The sequence below is a fragment of the Ambystoma mexicanum genome, chromosome 11 (assembly GCF_040938575.1).
Source record: "Ambystoma mexicanum isolate Mex_15411 chromosome 11, UKY_AmexF1_1, whole genome shotgun sequence".
Lineage (NCBI taxonomy): Eukaryota > Metazoa > Chordata > Amphibia > Caudata > Ambystomatidae > Ambystoma > Ambystoma mexicanum.
The window spans coordinates 1139736486-1139756950 of NC_090934.1; positions in this window are offsets into that span (position 1 = coordinate 1139736486).

Sequence of the window (20465 nt, forward strand, 5' to 3'; positions counted from 1 at the left end):
TGTCTCCTTAGGCCCTCCAGAGATGGGCACTCACGTTGGCCTTTACTGAATTTGTCCCTATCAGGACCACCTTCAACTAACAAGTCTTTTAGTTCAGGATGATCGTTGGGGTCGAATACTTCAGGCATCGCCACCTCCTCGTCAGGCCCGGGCGATTGACCAACTTCCTCCACCGCAGTGGTAGGCGAGCTCGGGGGAATATTCTCTTTCCCTCGTTTTGACTTGTAGACTCCTTTCGCCTTGGGTTTCCCCTTCGGCTGGGGCGGCGTATTGGACTTGGCCAATGCTGCCCGTGCTTGAGACCGTGTGTAGGGTCTTTCGGCAGTGTCTCCTACGAGCCCTAAAGCTCTGAGATCATTACCCAACAAGACCTTTCCCGGGACGTTTCTCTGAATGCTCACTGGAATCCTGACTGCTGTACCATTTAAAGTAAGATTTACAGGTATTACTGGAAACATACGGAGGGGGCCGTCAGCCAACTTAGTGGGCATCAGAGTAGCTCTGGCAACTTCCTCTGAGTCTACCAAGGTAGAATCCACTACAGTTCGACTGCACCCACTATCCCTAAGAGCTGGAGTATCCACTCCATTGATCAGCACACTGTCTTTAAAGTAGTGCTTGGTATTATCCGGAATCCTAGCATAAGCCTCTGCGACTTTAGGCTCCCAGGAACCCAGGGACACTAAAACTACCTCAGCCTCTATTCCGCTGGGAAATGAGTCTGAGGAGAAGGATGCTCCTGTAATCTCTTCTTCCTCGTAGGAGGAGAAGGCCAGATTAGCGGAGTGGACCCCCAAAGGTCAAACCTTACACCGGGGATCCCCCTTCACATGGTCAGTTGCTCCACAAGAAAAACAAGCCCCAGTGGGTCTGTTTACATAGGGAGGCTTATTGTAACCAGAGTTCTGTTTCGGAGGCGAACCTCCACTACCCTGTGAGTTCTCTTGTGTCTTACCCTTGTTTTTCTTTTTGTGGCCCTTATGGGAAGAAGATTTAGCAGATTCCCCACCCTCCATATCTTTGGACTTTTTCCCTTCCTCCTGCTTACCAGGATGAGTTTTGTCCTTATGGGACACTCGATGTGACACCCATAAGTCTGCTGCAATGGCCAGGTTCTTAGGATCTATCTCCTTCGAATCGGCCAAATGCTGCTTAAGCTCCGGGGAAGAAGAGGCAAAAATATGTTCCAGCATGACAAGATTTATCATGCCTTCGAAGGTAGAAACCTTATAACCTTCGACCCAGCCAGTTAAGTTTTTCAAAGATTCAGCGACATAAGATACCCAAGTACCACCTTCCTTTTTCTTATACTCTCGAAAACGCTTTAAATATTGGGCCGGAGTCTTCCCAAACTTTAAAATGAGAGTTTGCTTTACCATTGCGAAATCAGCCCGCTCAGCCTTCGACATTTCCATAATGGCACTACAGCCAGAATGGGGCAGTCTACTGAGCAACCACGCAATCTTATCAGCATTGTCAACTTCTTGAACTTCGCATGCATACTCAAACGCATTCAGCCAGTCCATAATGTCATTCCTTTCTTCATACACACTGAGCAGATCTTTCGGAAACCGTGGATGAGAGGAAGCCCCAGACCCATGTCCAGGACCCTTGGACCCATTTGCAACCTGAAGCTTGGCCAGTTCCAACTGGTGATCCCTGTCTTTCTGTTTTTCTGCCTGTTCGATTTTTAGTTTGGCTATGCTGAATTCAAGCTCCTGCTGCCTAAACCGCAGCTCTTGCTTCTTGAATTCAAGCATAGCCTCCCCATCAACACTGGCAGAGGAAACATTAGACATTACATCCTCCCTGTCCTCGTGGTCGCGATGGATCAGTGCAGCGGCAGAACCGTCGGTTCTGCCAGTGAGAGCAGCCCCACCACCTTCTGCACTGTCCTCGGAAGTTATAGCGTCAAGCTGCGCTTCTTGCCACGCCACGATTCTCTGGATCATTTCCAATTTTGTGCCTTGAGAGGAAACACCTCTCTCCGCACACATCTTTTTCAGCGTTTCTGATTTGGAAGCATTTAAAGTTAACAAGGTATTTGCTTCCATACTGTTTGATAGGACTATGGCCTTTTTAAAGTTATATTACAACAATTCACTACGTGTACTGTTTGGAATAACCTGAAATGCCTTAGTTCGAGCGCAACACTGGATACCTTCAGTCGTATCCCACCGCTGTACACCAATTTGTTAAGACGGATTTCTGAACTCTGTCCTAGTGGCGCAGAAGTTCAGAAGGCCAACCTAATTACTTGGAACAGGGTAACCTCTGGACAAGCCAGACCAATCAAGGTAGCGATCGCGGCGGTCAAGACTAGGTCTCAAGAGGGGTGAGGGTGACTGAAAGCCTGCAATGAGCACACAAAGCAAGAGCGCTTACAAACTACTCCAAACAGTTGTTATATCAAAAATAGATACACATTTATTTTAAGGCCTTTAAAACAATGACCGTAGCGAGAAAATCACAATATCACAATATTAAACCAACACATACCATATCAACACAATATATATACAAATACACAGTCGCAAGCGTTTAAAGCACGAAATATGTAGTCCACCTGAAAGGAAAGGAAAACAGGCAGTGCGATAACGCTTTAGACTCAGTTCGCCTTCAGAGGCACCTAACTAGATGGAAGTCCGAGCCCTACGAAGAGTGGAGCCTTGTGCTCAAAGTACCTGCCACGCCGGTGCCAACGGGCAAAAGGGGAAGCTCTTCGGAGGAAGTCAGGCAGTTCGGGTTAGTGCACAGCAGAAGGAGAACAGGTTCCGCAACTCAAGCGCAGCCTCCACAGCGGGCAGAAGCAGAGCGCGAGTACGGCCAAAAGGGTGCTGTTTTTACACAGCAGGGAAAAGCAATGGGATACTGCAGGAGGGCGACCAGATCCTAGCTAAACTACTCACCGGTCCCCGAAGCAAGCAGACCCAGGCTTCTCCACGTTAGTTTCAGCAGCTGGCAGGTTCAGAAGAGCAGGGAACGCCTCGTAGTCGTGTAGAGCAAAAAGACGTCCCAATCATCGAAACCAGCACAGTTTGTTGCCGCAGCAGGACAACGGAGCGGCCGTGTGTATTCGAGCGAAATGTACACTCCTCCCTTCAGACTTGGGAACGCCAAGTGTATGAAGCGTGGGAGAGTGACCAGGACTCGAAATACAACACAACCTGGCGGCGGTTACAGAGCAGGACTCCCTTGTAAGCTGGTCAGTCAACTGGATGGCCCAGAGACACTTCCGAAGGCTTACTTGGCAGGAGATGATGAAGTCGCCGGGAATAGCTGTTCCTGCTATTCCAAAGGTCGAAGCACCAGTACAGGCCTTCTGGTTCGATCCAAGGAGGAAAGGGTTTCACAGGACGACAGCAGTGCAAAGGAGGATTCCTTCAGCGGGTCACCAGCGATTCCTCGGTCCAGCCTCTTGGTTGCAGGATACTTGGCTCCTGTATTCCTTAGTTCGTGAGAACTCAGGAGATCGACATGGTAGTGGTGTTTCCAGCTCCCTCTTATCCACGGTTCCCTTCGCGCCAAAACAGAGGGGAGCCAATGGGAGATCCGCTCATCAACACACACACCATACGTGGACCAATCACGGACCACGGTGGTCCCAGGCATTCACACCACCCTAGACTCTCTGGCACCCAGGATGTGTATTGGGACCAGACATCCCAGCCCACACCCTGGAGGCACACAAACGACATGTAGAAGCCCACGAAAGCAACCACGTTTCGCGGGAAAGTACATGCCCAAATAAGGAAGGCCCCGGGTCGCTCGACCTGGGGAAGGTGACGGGAGCAAGACGGTCAGTGGACAAGACAAAGGAGCCTCGTGGTCTGGCCATTTTGGGAGCCAGGCCACCATTTTGGGTTCAGTGCGAAAAACGTGCTCAGAACGCCAAAAGGAGCTCAAAATAAACAAAACGATCGCTGCCACCATTCGAGTCCCTGAATGACTTGCACCGATCAAATACCATCCTAAAAGAGTATCTAGGGCCTGTAGAAGGCTAGAGACCCAAGAGAGCTGTAACTTAGCTTACAGTGCCCTCTTGTGTCATGTTGCACTAAAGCCGCAACACGATAAAAGAAACTACGGGAAACAGCGTTCCCCGGTACTGACTGTCTTAAGGGCATGTCAGTTTCCCCGTAAGAAAAGAGCGAAAGCCCAGAGGAGTGCGGCAGAAGGCTGCACTTCTCTGGCAAAGTCAAGAACAAGGTGAGAAACAACAGCAAAAAGTTTAGGGGTTGCCACATGGAAGGAAAATTCCCTACAATTACGAAATCTTTCCTAACACCTATAACGAGATGTGAAATCCGAATCCTTCCCTTCCCAAACCTGAGACCCTTCCTATAGCTTGAGATGTGATATCAAACTCCTTCCCATTCCAATCCTGAGATAGCTTGAGATGTGATAGCCAACTCCTTCCCATTCCAATCCTGAGACCCTTCCTATACCATGAGATGTGATATCTCAATGCTTCTAATACCAAACCTGAGACCCGTCCTAAAACATGAGATGTGAGATCCAAATCCTTCTCCTTCCAAACCTGAGACCCTTCCTATAGCTTGAGATGTGATATCAAACTCCTTCCCATTCCAATCCCGAGATAGCTTGAGATGTGATATCCAACTCCATCCCATTCCAATCCTGAGACCCTTCCGATAGCATGAGATGTGATAGCTCAATGCTTCTAATATCAAAACTGAGACCCTCCCTATAGTATGAGATGTGATATCTAAGTCCTTCCCATTCCTATCCTGAGACCCTTCCGATAGCAGAGATGTGATATCTCAATGCTTATACCAAACCTGATGACCCATCCTATGGCATGAGATGTGATATCCAACTTCTTCCCATTGCAATCCTGAGTTCCTTCCTATAGCATGAGATGTGATATCTCAATGCTTCTATCAAACATGAGACCCTTCCTTTAGCATGAGATGTGATATCCAACTCCTTGCCATTCCAATTCTGAGACCCTTCCTATAACATGAGACGTGATATCCAACTCCTTCCCATTCCAATCCTGAGACTCCTCCTATAGCATGAGATGTGATATCTCAATGCTTCTAATACCAAACATGGGACCCGCCCTACAACATGAGATATGATATCCAAATCCTTCCCCTTCCAAACCTAGGACCCTTACTTTAGCATGAGATGTGATATCCAACTTCTTCCCATTGCAATCCTGAGTTCCTTCCTATAGCATGAGATGTGATATCTCAATGCTTCTATCAAACATGAGACCCTTCCTTTAGCATGAGATGTGATATCCAACTCCTTCCCATTCCAATCCTGAAACCCTTCCTATAGCATGAGATGTGATAGCTCAATGTTTCTAATAAAAAACCTGAGACCCTTCCTATAGCAAGAGATGTGATATCCAAATCCTTCCCATTCCAATCCTGAGACCCTTCCTATAACGAGATGTGATATCCAACTCCTTCCCATTCCAACCTGAGACACTTCCTATAGCATGAGAAGGGATATCCAAATCCTTCCCATTCCAATGCTGAGATCCTTCCTATAACATGATGTGATATCCAATTCCTTCCCATTCCAAACCTGAGACCCTTCCTATTGGATGAGATGTGATATCCAACTCCTTCCCATTCCAATCCTGAGACCCTTCCTATACCATGAGATGTGATATCTCAATGCTTCTAATACCAAACCTGGGACCCGCCCTATAACATGAGATATGATATGCAAATCCTTCCCCTTCCAAACCTGAGACCCTTCCTTTAGCATGAGATGTGATATCGAAATCCTTCCCATTCCAATCCTGAAACCCTTCCTATAGCATGAGATGTGATATCTCAATGTTTCTAATAAAAAACCTGAGACCCTTCCTATAGCAAGAGATGTGATATCCAAAACCTTCCCATTTCAATCTTGAGAAACTTCCTATAGCATGAGATGTGATATCCAACTCCTTCCCATTCCAACCTGAGACCCTTCCTATAGCATGAGAAGGGATATCCAACTCCTTCCCAATCCAATCCTGAGACCCTTCCGATAGCAGAGATGTGATATCTCAATGCTTATACCAAACCTGAGACCCTACCTTTAGTATGATGTGATATCCAAATCCTTCACATTCCAATCCTGAGACCCTTCCTATAGCATGAGATGTGATATCTCAATGCTTCTAATACCAAACCTGAGATCCTTCCTATAACATGAGATGTGATATCCAACTCCTTCCCATTCCAAACCTGAGACCCTTCCAATAGCATGAGATTTGATATCTCAATGCTTCTAAAAACAAACATGAGAACCATCCTATAACGAGATGTGAAATCCGAATCCTTCCCTTCCCAAACCTGAGACCCTTCCTATAGCTCGAGATGTGATATCAAACTCCTTCCCATTCCAATCCTGAGACCCTTCCTATAACGAGATGTGATATCCAACTCCTTCCCATTCCAACCTGAGACACTTCCTATAGCATGAGAAGGGATATCCAAATCCTTCCCATTCCAATCCTGAGATCCTTCCTATAACATGATGTGATATCCAATTCCTTCCCATTCCAAACCTGAGACCCTTCCTATTGGATGAGATGTGATATCCAACTCCTTCCCATTCCAATCCTGAGACCCTTCCTATACCATGAGATGTGATATCTCAATGCTTCTAATACCAAACCTGGGACCCGCCCTATAACATGAGATATGATATCCAAATCCTTCCCCTTCCAAACCTGAGACCCTTCCTTTAGCATGAGATGTGATATCCAAATCCTTCCCATTCCAATCCTGAAACCCTTCCTATAGCATGAGATGTGATATCTCAATGTTTCTAATAAAAAACCTGAGACCCTTCCTATAGCAAGAGATGTGATATCCAAAACCTTCCCATATCAATCTTGAGACCCTTCCTATAGCATGAGATGTGATATCCAACTCCTTCCCATTCCAACCTGAGACCCTTCCTATAGCATGAGAAGGGATATCCAACTCCTTCCCAATCCAATCCTGAGACCCTTCCGATAGCAGAGATGTGATATCTCAATGCTTATACCAAACCTGAGACCCTAACTTTAGTATGATGTGATATCCAAATCCTTCACATTCCAATCCTGAGACCCTTCCTATAGCATGAGATGTGATATCTCAATGCTTCTAATACCAAACCTGAGATCCTTCCTATAACATGAGATGTGATATCCAACTCCTTCCCATTCCAAACCTGAGACCCTTCCAATAGCATGAGATTTGATATCTCAATGCTTCTAAAAACAAACATGAGAACCATCCTATAACGAGATGTGAAATCTGAATCCTTCCCTTCCCAAACCTGAGACCCTTCCTATAGCTCGAGATGTGATATCAAACTCCTTCCCATTCCAATCCTGAGATAGCTTGAGATGTGATATCGAACTCCTTCCCATTCCAATCCTGAGACCCTTATTATACCATGAGATGTGATATCTCAAGGCTTCTAATACCAAACCCGAGACCCGTCCTAAAACATGAGATGTGAGATCCAAATCCTTCCCCTTCCAAACCTGAGACCTTTCCTTTAGCATATGTGATATCCAACTCCTTCCCATTCCAATCCTGAGACCCTTCCGATAGCATGAGATGTGATATCTCAATGCTTCTAATATAAAACCTGAGACCCTCCCTATAGCATGAGATGTGATATCCAACTGCTTGCCATTCCAATCCTGAGACCCTTCCTATAACATGAGACGTGATATCCAACTCCTTCCCATTCCAATCCTGAGACTCCTCCTATAGCATGAGATGTGATATCTCAATGCTTCTAATACCAAACCTGGGACCCGTCCTATAACATGAGATGTGATATCCAAATCCTTCCCCTTCCAAACCTGAGACCCTTCCTTTTGCATGAGATGTGATATCCAAATCCTTCCGATTCCAATCCTGAAACCCTTCCTATAGCATGAGATGTGATAGCTCAATGTTTCTAATAAAAAACCTGAGACCCTTCCTATAGCAAGAGATGTGATATCCAAATCCTTCCCATTCCAATCCTGAGACCCTTCCTATAACGAGATGTGATATCCAACTCCTTCCCATTCCAACCTGAGACACTTCCTATAGCATGAGAAGGGATATCCAAATCCTTCCCATTCCAATCCTGAGATCCTTCCTATAACATGATGTGATATCCAATTCCTTCCCATTCCAAACCTGAGACCCTTCCTATTGGATGAGATGTGATATCCAACTCCTTCCTATTCCAATCCTGAGACCCTTCCTATACCATGAGATGTGATATCTCAATGCTTCTAATACCAAACCTGGGACCCGCCCTATAACATGAGATATGATATCCAAATCCTTCCCCTTCCAAACCTGAGACCCTTCCTTTAGCATGAGATGTGATATCCAAATCCTTCCCATTCCAATCCTGAAACCCTTCCTATAGCATGAGATGTGATATCTCAATGTTTCTAATAAAAAAACCTGAGACCCTTCCTATAGCAAGAGATGTGATATCCAAATCCTTCCCATTTCAATCTTGAGACCCTTCCTATAGCATGAGATGTGATATCCAACTGCTTCCCATTCCAACCTGAGACCCTTCCTATAGCATGAGAAGGGATATCCAACTCCTTCCCAATCCAATCCTGAGACCCTTCCGATACCAGAGATGTGATATCTCAATGCTTCTAATACCAAACCTGAGATCCTTCCTATAACATGAGATGTGATATCCAACTCCTTCCCATTCCAAACCTGAGACCCTTCCAATAGCATGAGATTTGATATCTCAATGCTTCTAAAAACAAACATGAGAACCATCCTATAACATGAGATGTGAAATCCCAATCCTTCCCTTCCCAAACCTGAGACCCTTCCGATAGCATGAGATGTGATATCTCAATGCTTCTAAAACCAAACATGAGAACCATCCTATAACATGAGATGTGAAATCCAAATCATTCCCTTTCCAAACCTGAGACCCTTCCTATAGCTTGAGATGTGATATCAAACTCCTCCCCATTCAATGTGATATCCAACTCCTTCCCATTCCAATCCTGAGACCCTTCCTATACCATGAGATGTGATATTTCAATGCTTATAATACCAAACCTGAGACCCGTCCTAAAACATGAGATGTGAGATCCAAATCCTTCCCCTTCCAAACCTGAGACCTTTCCTTTAGCATGAGATGTGATATCAACTCCTTCCCATTCCAAACCTGAGACCCTTCCTATAGCATGAGATGTTATATCTTAATGCTTCTAAAACCAAACCTGAGAACCATCCTATAACATGTGAACTCCAAATCCTTCCCTTTCCAAACCTGAGACCCTTCCGATAGCATGAGATGTGATATCTCAATGCTGCTAAAACCAAACATGAGAACCATCCTATAACATGAGATGTGAAATCCAAATCCTTCCCTTTCCAAACCTGAGACCCTTCCTATAGATTGAGATGTGATATCAAACTCCTTCCCATTCCAATCCTGAGATAGCTTGAGATGTGATAGCCAACTCCTTCCCATTCCAATCCTGAGACCCTTCCTATACCATGAGATGTGATATCTCAATGCTTCTAATACCAAACCTGAGACCCGTCCTAAAACATGAGATGTGAGATCCAAATCCTTCCCCTTCCAAACCTGAGACCCTTCCTATAGCTTGAGATGTGATATCAAACTCCTTCCCATTCCAATCCCGAGATAGCTTGAGATGTGATATCCAACTCCATCCCATTCCAATCCTGAGATCCTTCCGATAGCATGAGATGTGATAGTTCAATGCTTCTAATATCAAAACTGAGACCCTCCCTATAGTATGAGATGTGATATCTAAGTCCTTCCCATTCCTATCCTGAGACCCTTCCGATAGCAGAGATGTGATATCTCAATGCTTATACCAAACCTGATGACCCATCCTATGGCATGAGATGTGATATCCAACTCCTTCCCATTGCAATCCTGAGTTCCTTCGAATAACATGAGACGTGATATCCAACTCCTTCCCATTCCTATCCTGAGACCCTTCCGATAGCAGAGATGTGATATCTCAATGCTTCTATCAAACCTGAGACCCTTCCTTTAGCATGAGATGTGATATCCAACTCCTTGCCATTCCAATCCTGAGACCCTTCGAATAACATGAGACGTGATATCCAACTCCTTCCCATTCCAATCCTGAGACTCCTCCTATAGCATGAGATGTGATATCTCAATGCTTCTAATACCAAACATGGGACCCGTCCTATCACATGAGATATGATATCCAAATCCTTCCCCTTCCAAACCTGAGACCCTTCCTTTAGCATGAGATGTGATATCCAAATCCTTCCCATTCCAATCCTGAAACCCTTCCTATAGCATGAGATGTGATAGCTCAATGTTTCTAATACAAAACCTGAGACCCTTCCTATAGCAAGAGATGTGATATCCAAATCCTTCCCATTCCAATCCTGAGACCCTTCCTATAACGAGATGTGATATCCAACACCTTCCCATTCCAACCTGAGACACTTCCTATAGCATGAGAAGGGATATCCAAATCCTTCCCATTCCAATCCTGAGATCCTTCCTATAACATGATGTGATATCCAATTCCTTTCCATTCCAAACCTGAGACCCTTCCTATTGGATGAGATGTGATATCCAACTCCTTCCCATTCAAATCCTGAGACCCTTCCTATACCATGAGATGTGATATCTCAATGCTTCTAATACCAAACCTGGGACCCGCCCTATAACATGAGATATGATATCCAAATCCTTCCCCTTCCAAACCTGAGACCCTTCCTTTAGCATGAGATGTGATATCCAAATCCTTCCCATTCCAATCCTGAAACCCTTCCTATAGCATGAGATGTGATATCTCAATGTTTCTAATAAAAAACCTGAGACCCTTCCTATAGCAAGAGATGTGATATCCAAATCCTTCCCATTTCAATCTTGAGACTGTAAGGATATTTGGCGTGTTACAGCACAGAGTACAGCACTACTGCACAGATAGCAATTTTTTTTGATGCAGCACCACCACATGGGTGTGGTGCATTGCTATATGTGTTGCCAGATTAACATGGACATATAAGTAAAGACAGGCTATTCAGTCAAAAACGATTTTAACATATAAGATGCAAATCTATTTTTACAGTTAAAAGCACACGTGCACACTCAAAAATGCACACTATTTTTCACCTGAAATGCCTGTGGTGCAAGAGACACATTTGAAAATTAATAACTAACATTATTAATAAATAACCTGACTAATAAAACTGCATTTAACATAACCCACTAATAAAAATGTGTCTCCACTGCAGAATTAGGCCTACTCTGAAAGTGAACTTTTAAAAGCACATTCATTTTTTTCTTTTTCTCTGCTGCTCTGTCCACATAACTACAGGAAGCAAAAGGGCTCGAAGGAACAGGAAATCAGTTGGTTACAAATAATTACTGTAGAAATGAGCCATTGTGTAGTGAGGGAGGAGATGGCATGATTGATTCTGATTGGAGCAGCGTCATAGCAAGTATCATGCTAACGGCAGTGATGAGAGTCTTGCTGGGGGAGCTTGAAGAGAGGGGGAGGACAGTCGGGATTTGGCAGAGCTGGGAGAAGGACCTGTTTTCCTGGCTGAAGCATTCCTGCTGCAAAAGCTGAGAATTCCAGGCAATAACTCCGGTTTGAGAACGAAAGACGCTTGTTTTCACCGGGGTTAGTCTTCAAGGGAGCCAAATTCAGAAAGAGAACAGCTGAAGAAAACTCATGCTGAACAGATAAGGTAATTACAGAAGTGTGGGGGCTGAGTGTGTACGAGAATATTCAGTCAGTGTCGGAAAGGAGATTCCTGTGCTTTAATCACATGTTTAATGTTGCAAATTGAGTTCTTGTCTCCGCCACTCTCTTTTCAGTGTATAGACAATGCTGTTACTGTGCTATTTTATTTATTTCTGTAAAGAGTGAGATCGTGTTTAAATGCAACTTTTATAATACACAAAAATATTTGAAAGCAGACGGGTGGTGTGTTTTATATTTACCAAAACAGTGCTGATGATGTGGGGAGATGTTTAGACAGTGCAATTGTCATTTTCAAGGTAGCTAAACATCAAATTTGGCTGCAGCCGTGTGCACAATGTAATTCAGTATGAGCAGTTATAACTAACTGTGTGTGTTGTAGTTTGTCGGAGGTCTATGAGTCGGCAAAAAGGGAGGCCCGGGACATAGTTCACTACCGTATATAAGATAGTGAAAATACCACATGATAGCTCGCTGCCGTAGATAAGACAGAGAGAAATTGCCCATGGTGGCACACTAAAAATGAAAATGTGGTGTTCCTGAAATGCAAGCCTGAGGTCTCTCTAGTGATTACACGAAAAATCTAAGCAAAAATAAGGGGTTCTGGATATTGGGGCCACAAATAAAACAAGGGAATTATGCTCACCAAAATACCAACAACCACGCATACCAACCACGCATACCAAATACCCATGTCTGTGTGCTGAAATAATGCATGTCCACTGTATTATTGTTGTACATGGCCCAATCTGAATACAAGGAGTGATTGTTGCTAAGTTATTTTTCGGCGGTAAGAAAATACCGTCAGGCCCCAAATCTCCACAAAATACCCTACAAGACCCTTCCTATAGCATGAGATGTGATATCCAACTCCTTTCCATTCCAACCTGAGACCCTTCCTATAGCATGAGAAGGGATATCCAACTCCTTCCCAATCCAATCCTGAGACCCTTCGGATAGCAGAGATGTGATATCTCAATGCTTCTAATACCAAACCTGAGATCCTTCCTAAAACATGAGATGTGAGATCCAAATCCTTCCCCTTCCAAACCTGAGACCTTTCCTTTAGCATATGTGATATCCAACTCCTTCCCATTCCAATCCTGAGACCCTTCCGATAGCATGAGATGTGATATCTCAATGCTTCTAATATCAAACCTGAGACCCTCCCTATAGCATGAGATGTGATATCCAACTCCTTGCCATTCCAATCCTGAGACCCTTCCTATAACATGAGACGTGATATCCAACTCGTTCCCATTCCAATCCTGAGACTCCTCCTATAGCATGATATGTGATATCTCAATGCTTCTAATACCAAACCTGAGATCCTTCCTATAACATGAGATGTGATATCCAACTCCTTCCCATTCCAAACCTGAGACCCTTCCAATAGCATGAGATTTGATATCTCAATGCTTCTAAAAACAAACCTGAGAACCATCCTATAACGAGATGTGAAATCCCAATCCTTCCCTTCCCAAACCTGAGACCCTTCCTATAGCTCGAGATGTGATATCCAACTCCTTCCCATTCCAATCCTGAGACCCTTCCCATAACATGAGACGTGATATCCAACTCCTTCCGATTCCAATCCTGAGACCCTTCCTATAGCATGAGATGTGATATCGCAATGCTTCTACCAAAACTGAGACCCTTCCTTTAGCATGAGATGTGATATCCAACTCCTTCCCATTCCAATCATGAGACCCTTCCTGTAGCATGAGATGTGATATCTATATGCTTCTAATACCAAACCTGAGATCCTTCCTATAACATGAGATGTGATATCCAACTCCTTCCCATTCCAATCCTGAGACCCTTCCTATAGCATGAGATGTGATATCTCAATGCTTCTAATACCAAACCTGAGATCCTTCCGATAGCATGAGATGTGATATCTCAATGCTTCTAATACCAAACCTGAGATCCTTCCTATAACATAAGATGTGATATCCAAATCCTTCCCCTTCCAAACCTGAGACCCTCCCTTTAGCATGCAATGTGATATCCAACTCCTTCCCATTCCAATCCTGATACCCTTCTGATAGCATGAGATGTGATATCTCAATGCCTCTAATACCAAACCTGAGATCCTACCTCTAACATGAAATGTGATATCCAACTCCTTCCCTTTCCAAACCTACCTGAGAGCCTTCCTACAACATGAGATGTGATATCCAAGTCTTTCCCATTCCAATCCTGAGACCCTTCCTATAGCATGAGATGGGATATCCAACTCCTTCCAAATCCAATCCTGATACCCTTCCGATAGCATGAGATGTGATATCCCAATGCTTCTACAAAACCTGAGACCCATACCATGGCATGAGATGTGATATCAAACTCCCGTCCTATACCATGAGACTTGATATCTCAATGCTTCTAATACCAAACCTGAGACCGGTCCAATAACATGAGATGTGATATCCAAATCCTTCCCTTTCCAAACCTTAGACCCTTCCTGTATCATGAGATGTGATATCCAAGCCCTTCCCATTCCATTCCTGAGACCCTTCCTATAGCATGAGATGTGATATCTCAATGCTTCTAATACCAAACCTGAGACCCTTCCTATAACATGAGATGTGATATCCAAGTCCATCCCATTCCAATCCTGAGACCCTTCCTATAGCATGAGATGTGATATCTCAATGCTTCTAATACCAAACCTGAGACCCTTCCTATAACATGAATTGTGATATCCAAGTCCTTCCCATTCCAATCCTGAGACCCTTCCGATAACAGAGATGTGATATCTCAATGCTTATACCAAACCTGAGACCCTTCGGATAGCATGAGATGTGATATCTCAATGCTTCTAATACCAAACCTGAGATCCTTCCTATAACATGAGATGTGATGTCAAAATCCTTCCCCTTCCAAACCTTAGACCCTCCCTTTAGCATGAGATGTGATATCCAACTCCTTCCCATTCCAATCCTGAGACCCTTCTGATGGCATGAGATGTGATATCTCAATGCCTCTAATACCAAACCTGAGATCCTACCTCTAACATGAAATGTGATATCCAACTCCTTCCCCTTCCAACCCTGAGAGCCTTCCTATAGAATGAGATGTGATATCCAAGTCCTTCCCATTCCAATCCTGAGACCCTTCCTATAACATGAGATGTGATATCCAACTCCTTCCCATTCCAACCTTAGACCCTGCCTATAGCATGTGATGTGATATCCCAATGCTTCTACAAAACCTGAGACCCATACCATGGCATGAGATGTGATATCAAACTCCTTCCCATTCCAATCCTGAGACCCTTTCTATAGCTTGAGATGTGATATCCAACTCCTTCCCATTCCAATTCTGAGACCCGACCTATACCATGAGATTTGATATCTCAATGCTTCTAATACCAAACCTGAGACCGGTCCTATAACATGAGATGTGATACCCAAATCCTTCCCCTTTCCAAACCTTAGACCCTTCCTATAGCATGAGATGTGATATCTCAATGCTTCTAATACCAAACCTGAGACCCTTCCTATAACGAGATGGGATATCCAACTCCTTCCCATTCCAATCCTGAGACCCTTCCGATAGCAGAGATGTGATATCTCAATGCTTATACCAAACCTGAGACCCTTCCTATGGCATGAGATGTCATATACAACTCCTTCCGATTCCAATCCTGAGACCCTTCCTATAGCATGAGATGTGATATCTCAATGCTTCTAATACCAAACCTGAGATCCTTCCTATAACATGAGATGTGATATCAAACTCCTTCCCATTCCAAACCTGAGACCCTTCCGATAGCATGAGATGTGATATCTCAATGCTTCTAAAACCAAACATGAGAACATCCTATAACATGAGATGTGAAATCCAAATCATTCCCTTTCCAAACCTGAGACCCTTCCTATAGCTTGAGATGTGATATCAAACTCCTTCCCATTCAATGTGTTATCCAACTCCTTCCCATTCCAATCCTGAGACCCTTCCTATACCATGAGATGTGATATTTCAATGCTTCTAATACCAAACCTGAGACCCGTCCTAAAACATGAGATGTGAGATCCAAATCCTTCCCCTTCCAAACCTGAGACCTTTCCTTTAGCATGAGATGTGATATCAACTCCTTCCCATTCCAAACCTGAGACCCTTCCTATAGCATGAGATGTTATATCTTAATTCTTCTAAAACGAAACCTGAGAACCTTCCTATAACATGTGAACTCCAAATCCTTCCCTTTCCAAACCTGAGACCCTTCCGATAGCATGAGATGTGATATCTCAATGCTACTAAAACCAAACATGAGAACCATCCTATAACATGAGATGTGAAATCCAAATCCTTCCCTTTCCAAACCTGAGACCCTTCCTATAGCTTGAGATGTGATATCAAACTCCTTCCCATTCTAATCCCGAGATAGCTTGAGATGTGATATCCAACTCCATCCCATTCCAATCCTGAGACCCTTCCGATAGCATGAGATGTGATAGCGCAATGCTTCTAATACCAAAACTGAGACCCTTCCTTTAGCATGAGATGTGATATCCAACTCCTTCCCATTCCAATCATGAGACCCTTCCTATAGCATGAGATGTGATATCTATATGCTTCTAATACCAAACCTGAGATCCTTCCTATAACATGAGATGTGATATCCAACTCCTTCCCATTCCAATCCTGAGACCCTTCCTATAGCATGAGATGTGATATCCAAATCCTTCCCTTTCCAAACCTTAGACCCTTCCTGTATCATGAGATGTGATATCCAAGCCCTTCCCATTCCATTCCTGAGACCCTTCCTATAGCATGAGATGTGATATCTCAATGCTTCTAATACCAAACCTGAGACCCTTCCTATAACATGAGATGTGATATCCAAGACCTTCCCATTCCAATCCTGAGACCCTTCCTATAGCATGAGATGTGATATCTCAATGCTTCTAATACCAAACCTGAGACCCTTCCTATAACATGAATTGTGATATCCAAGTCCTTCCCATTCCAATCCCGAGACCCTTCCGATAACAGAGATGTGATATCTCAATGCTTATACCAAACCTGAGACCCTTCGGATAGCATGAGATGTGATATCTCAATGCTTCTAATACCAAACCTGAGATCCTTCCTATAACATGAGATGTGATGTCCAAATCCTTCCCCTTCCAAACCTTAGACCCTCCCTTTAGCATGAGATGTGATATCCAACTCCTTCCCATTCCAATCCTGAGACCCTTCTGATGGCATGAGATGTGATATCTCAATGCCTCTAATACCAAACCTGAGATCCTACCTCTAACATGAAATGTGATATCCAACTCCTTCCCCTTCCAACCCTGAGAGCCTTCCTATAGAATGAGATGTGATATCCAAGTCCTTCCCATTCCAATCCTGAGACCCTTCCTATAACATGAGATGTGATATCCAACTCCTCCAACCTTAGACCCTGCCTATAGCATGTGATGTGATATCCCAATGCTTCTACAAAACCTGAGACCCATACCATGGCATGAGATGTGATATCAAACTCCTTCCCATTCCAATCCTGAGACCCTTTCTATAGCTTGAGATGTGATATCCAACTCCTTCCCATTCCAATTCTGAGACCCGACCTATACCATGAGATTTGATATCTCAATGCTTCTAATACCAAACCTGAGACCGGTCCTATAACATGAGATGTGATACCCAAATCCTTCCCCTTTCCAAACCTTAGACCCTTCCTATAGCATGAGATGTGATATCTCAATGCTTCTAATACCAAAACTGAGACCCTTCCTATAACGAGATGGGATATCCAACTCCTTCCCATTCCAATCCTGAGACCCTTCCGATAGCAGAGATGTGATATCTCAATGCTTATACCAAACCTGAGACCCTTCCTATGGCATGAGATGTCATATACAACTCCTTCCGATTCCAATCCTGAGACCCTTCCGATAGCATGAGATGTGATAGCTCAATGCTTCTAATATCAAAACTGAGACCCTCCCTATAGTATGAGATGTGATATATAAGTCCTTCCCATTCCTATCCTGAGACCCTTCCGATAGCAGAGATGTGATATCTCAATGCTTATACCAAACCTGATGACCCATCCTATGGCATGAGATGTGATATCCAACTCCTTCCCATTGCAATCCTGAGTTCCTTCCTATAGCATGAGATGTGATATCTCAATGCTTCTATCAAACCTGAGACCCTTCCTTTAGCATGAGATGTGATATCCAACTCCTTGCCATTCCAATTCTGAGACCCTTCCTATAACATGAGACGTGATATCCAACTCCTTCCCATTCCAATACTGAGACTCCTCCTATAGCATGAGATGTGATATCTCAATGCTTCTAATACCAAACATGGGACCCGCCCTATAACATGAGATATGATATCCAAATCCTTCCCCTTCCAAACCTGAGACCCTTCCGATAGCATGAGATGTGATAGCTCAATGCTTCTAATATCAAAACTGAGACCCTCCCTATAGTATGAGATGTGATATCTAAGTCCTTCCCATTCCTATCCTGAGACCCTTCCGATAGCAGAGATGTGATATTTCAATGCTTATACCAAACCTGATGACCCATCCTATGGCATGAGATGTGATATCCAACTCCTTCCCATTGCAATCCTGAGTTCCTTCCTATAGCATGAGATGTGATATCTCAATGCTTCCATCAAACCTGAGACCCTTCCTTTAGCATGAGATGTGATATCCAACTCCTTGCCATTCCAATTCTGAGACCCTTCCTATAACATGAGACGTGATATCCAACTCCTTCCCATTCCAATACTGAGACTCCTCCTATAGCATGAGATGTGATATCTCAATGCTTCTAATACCAAACATGGGACCCGCCCTATAACATGAGATATGATATCCAAATCCTTCCCCTTCCAAACCTGAGACCCTTCCTTTAGCATGAGATGTGATATCCAAATCCTTCCCATTCCAATCTTGAAACCCTTCTTATAGCATGAATGTGATATCTCAATGCTTCTAATACCAAACCTGAGATCCTTCCTATAACATGAGATGTGATACCCAACTCCTTCCCATTCCAAACCTGAGACCCTTCCAATAGCATGAGATTTGATATCTCAATGCTTCTAAAAACAATCATGAGAACCATCCTATAACGAGATGTGAAATCCGAATCCTTCCCATTCCAACCTGAGACACTTCCTATAGCATGAGAAGGGATATCCAAATCCTTCCCATTCCAATCCTGAGATCCTTCCTATAACATGATGTGATATCCAATTCCTTCCCATTCCAAACCTGAGACCCTTCCTATTGGATGAGATGTGATATCCAACTCCTTCCTATTCCAATCCTGAGACCCTTCCTATACCATGAGATGTGATATCTCAATGCTTCTAATACCAAACCTGGGACCCGCCCTATAACATGAGATATGATATCCAAATCCTTCCCCTTCCAAACCTGAGACCCTTCCTTTAGCATGAGATGTGATATCCAAATCCTTCCCATTCCAATCCTGAAACCCTTCCTATAGCATGAGATGTGATATCTCAATGTTTCTAATAAAAAAACCAGAGACCCTTCCTATAGCAAGAGATGTGATATCCAAATCCTTCCCATTTCAATCTTGAGACCCTTCCTATAGCATGAGATGTGATATCCAACTGCTTCCCATTCCAACCTGAGACCCTTCCTATAACATGAGAAGGGATATCCAACTCCTTCCCAATCCAATCCTGAGACCCTTCCGATACCAGAGATGTGATATCTCAATGCTTATACCAAACCTGAGACCCTACGTTTAGTATGACGTGATATCCAAATCCTTCACATTCCAATCCTGAGACCCTTCCTATAGCATGAGATGTGATATCCAACTGCTTCCCATTCCAACCTGAGACCCTTCCTATAGCATGAGAAGGGATATCCAACTCCTTCCCAATCCAATCCTGAGACCCTTCCGATACCAGAGATGTGATATCTCAATGCTTATACCAAACCTGAGACCCTACGTTTAGTATGACGTGATATCCAACTCCTTCCCATTCCAAACCTGAGACCCTTCCAATAGCATGAGATTTGATATCTCAATGCTTCTAAAAACAAACATGAGAACCATCCTATAACATGAGATGTGAAATCCCAATCATTCCCTTTCCAAACCTGAGACCCTTCCTATAGCTTGAGATGTGATATCAAACTCCTTCCCATTCAATGTGATATCCAACTCCTTCCCATTCCAATCCTGAGACCCTTCCTATACCATGAGATGTGATATTTCAATGCTTCTAATACCAAACCTGAGACCCGTCCTAAAACATGAGATGTGAGATCCAAATCCTTCCCCTTCCAAACCTGAGACCTTTCCTTTAGCATGAGATGTGATATCAACTCCTTCCCATTCCAAACCTGAGACCCTTCCTATAGCATGAGATGTTATATCTTAATGCTTCTAAAACCAAACCTGAGAACCATCCTATAACATGTGAACTCCAAATCCTTCCCTTTCCAAACCTGAGACCCTTCCGATAGCATGAGATGTGATATCTCAATGCTACTAAAACCAAACATGAGAACCATCCTATAACATGAGATGTGAAATCCAAATCCTTCCCTTTCCAAACCTGAGACCCTTCCTATAGATTGAGATGTGATATCAAACTCCTTCCCATTCCAATCCTGAGATAGCTTGAGATGTGATAGCCAACTCCTTCCCATTCCAATCCTGAGACCCTTCCTATACCATGAGATGTGATATCTCAATGC